The sequence below is a fragment of the Chlorocebus sabaeus genome, chromosome 15, assembly GCF_047675955.1.
Source record: "Chlorocebus sabaeus isolate Y175 chromosome 15, mChlSab1.0.hap1, whole genome shotgun sequence".
Lineage (NCBI taxonomy): Eukaryota > Metazoa > Chordata > Mammalia > Primates > Cercopithecidae > Chlorocebus > Chlorocebus sabaeus.
The window spans coordinates 87,720,086-87,726,953 of record NC_132918.1 but is presented as its reverse complement, the minus strand read 5'-3'; the positions used below and the strand labels follow the sequence as shown (position 1 = coordinate 87,726,953).

Below are 6,868 nucleotides of genomic sequence, written 5' to 3'. Positions count from 1 at the left end.
AAAGGGGCCAGCAGCATCGGCATCATCTTATCACAACCCTAGGCCTAGAGCTGAGTATACAAGAGAACGCTCCGGGCAGAATAGCAGTCTTGGTTCCACCTCTAACTACAACTCTTAGCTTCCTTTACAGTCCTGTAGTCACCTTGCTAGGGCAAATGGTTAGAGAAAAAAAGTGTAAAAAGTTGTGGAAAATACTTTTTTAAAAAAAACTATCAGATATACAAATCCATTTGTCATTTTTTTTTTTAAACTGCAGAGTATCAGTACTATCAGCAATTAGTCATGAACCTCCAGGTCCCTGCTGATAATACCCTTGTGTTAATACACCTGTGGAGTCCACTATGCTATTGCATTCTTTTGCTGTTATTTAATTTTAGTGGGCTTAAATTACTCATTACTCTTTTCCTCCCCTTTAAACAGCAGGGTTTTTGGAACCAGTAGCATAGCTAATTGTTTTATTTCTGCATTTCACCTTCCCTGGGTAGCCGCAGTCGCTATGTGAATTGAGATTTGAATATAAACATAAACCATAAAGATTTTTCATCAATTAAGAGCACTACTAATAAAACAGAGCTTTGTTATTATTTATCGCATGAACAATACACTTGTATCACCTCTATCAGGCATCGTGTAGAACATATTGTGGAGGTTTCTTATTGGCAGCGACACATTTAGTATAGTTACCATTTTCCAGCCCTTCAACAAGAACTTCTGGATGTATTTACTAAGTGAAATAAATAAACTTCTGAAACAATGGTTTGCAGTACAACACACATAGGACTAGTCCTCCAACCTAAGAATGTATACAAGTTTGCATAGAGAGTGCCGTAATGAGATAGGTATCAGCAGACTACTTCTAGTCTTGTTTATGACTTGCTATTTGACTTGAGAAAAGTTGTCCCCCTCCTCCCTCCTAATGGGTCTTATTTCTCACTTTTGTTTAATAAGTATTTGGGCTACAAGATGTATGAAGTTCATTCCAACCGTGAAACTATAAATGTACACATTCTGAGTCCACAGATTCATGGTGTATCCCAGCACCTAGACTAGTGTCTTGCACATAGCAGCTTCTCAGTAAATGAACAAATGAGGGACTTTTGTTAATTTTTCTGTGACTGAATACTTGTATGCTATTATTACAAAAAGATTGAGCATCCATGTATTTGGAATTTTGAGGGGAGGGTGTGAGGAGTACAGGATGAGGAAATGTCAAATGTTCACCTTCTTTAGATGCAGCATTTTTTATGAAGCCTCTTTGGACTAAACGTTGATGTACATTTGGTCTAGTCTTAGCACCAGAACTCAAGGACTGGGTTGGTCTTCATACTGATCCTGAGCAGAGTCAAGAAGTGACTTTTGCATATTAGATTGCCAGGTTATTTCTTATCCCTAGAAGGAAAAGGGACAATCAACTGAAAAGTTTTATTTTCTAGTATCCTATTTTGACTGATTAAGGTTTTGACTCAAAACCTAAACATTAATGAAATTGGCATACCACATTTTAAGTGGGCATTATGCCAGTGTAACAGATGGACCTCGAAATTGTCAGTTGATAGCTTGTGTATAAATCTCTAATATCATCAAGTGGAGATAGTCCTTAACAAGAAATGTAAAAAATGTTTGTCAGTTGGCTTCCAGATGCCTTACCCATGCATCATTACACTGTTACACGACTCTGCAAGTCTCTTCAGATACTTAATAGCCCCCAGAGACATCACTGTTAGACTGTGTGGATGGGTAACTCCATGGAAAAATATACCCAGATGACCTGCATCTTCTGTCCTTTCCTGTTGTCTCAGACTATTCCTTACCTTCATTCCTTCCCTGAAACCTGAACCATTTTTATTGAACCATTTTTACTGAAGCTTTATCATGTGACCTTGCCTTTTTAGGAAGACCGTTCTTTCACTCTCACTCAAGGAAGAGAATGAGAACCTTGCACATAGTAAGCAATCAAGACATGTTTGCCTTCTGAGGGACTCTCTCTAACTTCTACAGCGTGGCCACTTTCACATAGTTTTGCCACGTCAATCCATCTTCTTCTTGTGCTTTGAAATTTTAATCTTCCTATTCTTTCATCTTCTATGACTAATTTCTCCCAGCCTCCTAGCTTGTTTGCAAAGGCATGGCCCACCTATTAGCTTGCTTAAGAGGAATACCTGAACTCAAGTGCAGAGAAAACTGAATGTAGGACTGACTATTTATGGTCTTTGCCCAAGAGTAAGCACTGAGCACACTTGTTAACTGACTTCCTGCCTCGTGGTGATCTTGCTGCTGCCTGCAGGTCACTTATGACCTAGTTTATGCCGTCAAGGATTGCTGATTGATGCTTCTCAGTTGCCAAGTGAATTGGCTTTATGGCCCTGAAAAAAAAAAAAGCTTTATCTCATTAAACTCATTCATTGATTCAATGAATATTAAATAAAACCTTCTAAGTATCACACACTCTTCTAGACGCTGGAAAAACAACAGTGACCAAAACAGACAAGGTCCTTGTTCTTGTAGAGCTTACATTTTGGTGACAGTTCGAACTGACACTCTCAGTGGAAACTGAGCTGACCATTTGTTTCATCTTAGAGTGAGTACTCATTTCTAGAGGTGAGTTGACCTCAATATCATCACCAAAAAGTCCCAATTGGCCAACTTTTCTTTTTTGTACATATAAAATACGTTATAAAAGATGTTAGTTATAAAAAATGAACAGTAAGAAAATAATTGGGCATAAATAAATGGTCACACATTTCTCTCAGTTTACATTCAGCACTTCTGGACAAACAGCATGAGTATATGGAAAAATTGTATGCGGGCTGGTAGTTGGTTTGGCATTTTAGCAAGGCTTTTAAAATAATTATAATGTAATGCCTTGCTGTTAATTAATTTCAATCATTTATATTATTTCTGTACATTCTAGTAGGAACTAAAGGTAGATGGTCATATAATTTATTGTTTGAGCCAGAACTGTTTTTGATGGGCAAAGGGGGCATTCTTTAAAAGTATGTTGTGACAATGAGTATAAAAAGGGAACATTTTGGGAAAACCAGAATGCACATTCACCCCAAATACAAGAAACCCAGTCTCACCTAATTCTTGGCATTTTGAAATAGCAAATTGCTACTAGTCTATTTCCTCTATTCCAGGATTATCATTAAGTGAGTTCATCATAACTAGATCAAATTATGTTTCATCAACACTTTTATGAAGCAATTCTTCCTTTAAATCCTTCCACTTTGGGATGTGGGGATTAGACCCTTTTCTTATTAAAAAGGAGGGGGCCTTCAGGGATTCCAGCTCTAATCCTTAGCTTAGATGGATCCAAAGCCCTATATATAATAGTACAATTTATTGAGTGACCAGTATTTTAGACACTTTTATAAGTATTATGGTCAGTCCTTACAACAGCTCTGCCTACAAGAAGATATTACTTACTTTTCCAGATTAAAAAAATGGGAACCAAATGGATTAATTGCCCAAGATGATACAGTAAGTAATAATAAGCAAACTGTATTTGAGCCCACATCTGTCTGGTTCCAGAATCTATTTTTTTCACTATGCTGTACTGTCTCTCTATTCAAATGTATGATAGAAAACTTAGGTGAGATGAAGATATGATGACGATCTCTCCCACGTACTCTGGAGTTTTGTAGCTCTGGTCCCAGACCCATACTAAGCATTTCTCTGCCTCCTTCCACTTTCCACTTTTACACTGGAGATTCACATCTGGTAGAGAAACCTGGAAAATGATAATAACTTCTTATGTCCGAAAGTACTTTTGCGCTCTCACATGGTCCCTGCCCTGCACTCATACCCCAACGCTGTGAAGCTCAGACTTCAAGAACTAGCTCTGTTTGTGTCTCCTCCAGGAAACTTTCTTAAAACCCTCAGGCTGGCTGCCTGCCAACTCTTCTGCACCTCCTACTCCACCTGTGACAACCTGTCTTATACCTTACTATAGCTTTTAAAATCATTTATGTTTCTATCATCTTCAATAGACTTTCTGCTTCTGTGGGGCAGAGATCATGTTTTATTCATATTTTAACCTCTCTGTACTCTGGGTTGCTTATCTTTAAAACAGAGATAATAATAGGACTAATCTCATAACATTTTATTTTATTTCTTAAATCAACAAATAATTGTACATATTCATGGGGTAAACGGTGACTTTCAATACATATAATGTAAGTGATCAGATCAGGGTAATTATTATATTCATCATCTCAAATATTGATCATTTCTTTGTATTGGGAAACTTCAATATCCTCCTTCTGCTAATTTTAAACTATGTAAAATATTATTATTAACTATAACCATATTACAGTGGTATAGAACACTAGAACTTATTCCTCCCACCTAGCTGTAATATTGTATCCTTTTACAAATCTTTCCCTCCTTCCCCCTACCCTTCCCAGTTCCTCCTATCCTTTGTTCTACTTTTTACTTCTGTGAAATCAACTTTTTCTTTTATCTTACACATATGAGTGAGAACATGTGGTGTTTAACTTTCTGTTTCTTAGGTTTATTTCATCAAACATAATGTCCTTCCATTTCATCTATGTTGCTGCAGATGACAGGATTCCATTCTTGTTTATGGCTGAATAACATTTTATTGTGTATATGTACCCCATTTTCTTTATGCATTCATTTGTTGTTGAACACCTAAGTTGATTCCATATTTTGACTATTGTAATAGTGTTGCAATAAACATGTGGGTGCAGATGTCTCTTTGATATACTGATTCCCTTTCTTTTGGTAAAGAAGATTCCCAGTAGTGGGATCGCTGGATCATATGGTAGTTCTAGTTTTTTTGTTTTTTTTTTTTGAAAACTCCATACTGTTCTCCATAGTGATTGTACTAGTTTACATTCCCACCAACAGTGCATAAGAATTCTCTTCTGTCTGCTTCCTCACTAGCATGTGCTTTATTTTCTTTGTCTTTTGATAATAGCCATCCTAAATGGGGTGAAATGATATCTCTATTTTAAAGATAAGCAACCTGGAGCACAGAGAGGTTAAAGTATGAATAAAACATGATCTTTGCCCCCACAGAAGCATAAAGTCTATTGAAGATGATAAGCATTTCTCTGCTGATTAGTGATGTTGAACATTTTTTTTTCATATATTTGTTGGCAATTTGCATGTTCATATAGCTTTATAAAGATAATATTCACTAAAACATTTAGAATCCTTATAGTGCCTGGCACATAGTAAGCTCTGAGCAATGTTAGGTCAATATTATCATCATTTTGTTATCATGGTGAGTGTAGTTAATGTCACATGGTAAAGTACACAAAAACATGCATGTTAAATGCTACTAATTCGTGAAACATTTTTATTGTTATCTATGTTCAGGACACTCTGTAGACTACACTGAAGAAAGAAAAAGAAGCCGTTTAAAAAATAAGGGTGGGAAAAAGGAACAAGATATATACATAAATTATTCTGATAAGAATAGAAAATAGTGATGGAAAAGTAAATCATCAGTTTTGGAACCATCAGTGAGCGGATCATCAGTGTTCTTGGTAGAGAATATTTTCAGACTGAGAGTATCAGGGAAGACTGTAGAAAGGAGATGGAGTTTTTGTTGGATCTAGAGGAAAATATAAGATTTGAATTTGTAGACACTTGTGGTAGGTAGTGGTTTGATGAGGTCAAGATCTGACAGCAATGATGATGTAAGCAAAGGTAAGAAAAATCTTGACAGAGGAGCTATTGTGATCAAGAAGGTGGTTCTCTCAGTCAAGGTTTGTCCATTGTACTCCAGATGCGCTGACCCCTGCAATTTCCCCACATGTGGGAAACCAGACTGCATAATTTGTGGTGGTGGGGGTCTGTGATCCCACATTCTCCTGGTTTAAAAAAAAGGAAAATATTGAGGTTTGTTTAGGATAATATGTCTAGGAGTTAAGCTTGGAGAAGAATGGAAAGATCTTGAATGTCAGACCACAAATTTTGCATTAAATTTGATTTGCTTTCTATTTAATAAAGCATCTGAGTTCTTAAAATTATGAATAAAAATAATGATAAATTATGAACTAGAAGGTTCTCCCTGTTCTTATTCACTGTAGATAATGGGAAGGCAGTTATATGAAAAAGCATTCTGGATTAGATGGCTTGCCTCTGCCTTTGAAGTATGACGCTTAGGTTCTGAACCCAGATCTGGCTCACCATGTGACTCTTATCACGTGCCGCTCCTCCCCTGCCTTTAGCTTCTCCATCTGTAAAGGCATAAATATGAAGAGTACACAGAGATGCATTCTAAAGATATCTCCTGTTCTAAAACCTTTGAGAAGGAATGAGCATGCAATGGGGTGCAGTATTAAGAGCAGAAATTATTTATCTCAATGAAATAGGCTGTTGTTCTTAAGGAGGAACACTACTCCTACCCTTAGCCTACTTTCTAAGCCTATTCAACACTGAAGAGAAATCCTGAGTTTTGTGATTCTTCCAAATATGTACTTTGGCGTACAATTGGAGAACCTAAAAATTAGTAGGCCCTAGGTTGTGGTCTCTGCAATCCAATACTCTTAAATGCTGAATGGATCCAGGTGTTGCTGACCCACGCAGTTCATTAGCGGGAGTCCTCCACTAATAATGTCCATGTGTGGCTGAACCATCCATGGTTAATATTTGTAATCATGGCCCTAAGGCATTGGAAAAATCAAAGGATGCCCTCTGAATCACCAGAAAAATATTAAATTAGAGATAACTCCAGGTTTCTTGTTGGGAGTACATTTTATTATATTTCAATGTTTTGAAAATTGTGACTAGAAGCCTACTGTGGAAGGATCTTTTGTGAGCTAGAGTATGTGACGAATCTGCACATCTCCTTCCTTAACCATTCCAGATAACAGGGTTTTCTGGATTTCTGGAG

The 6,868-nt window shown here is 36.9% G+C and overlaps 1 non-coding gene across 1 annotated transcript; it reads left to right on the top strand.

The window, feature by feature from the left end:
- Positions 1–5,684: 5,684 nt before the first annotated feature.
- On the top strand, positions 5,685–5,846 carry LOC119626113 (U1 spliceosomal RNA). The gene has a single exon (XR_005242296.1). It is a non-coding gene; the product is annotated as a U1 spliceosomal RNA (small nuclear RNA).
- Positions 5,847–6,868: the final 1,022 nt, after the last annotated feature.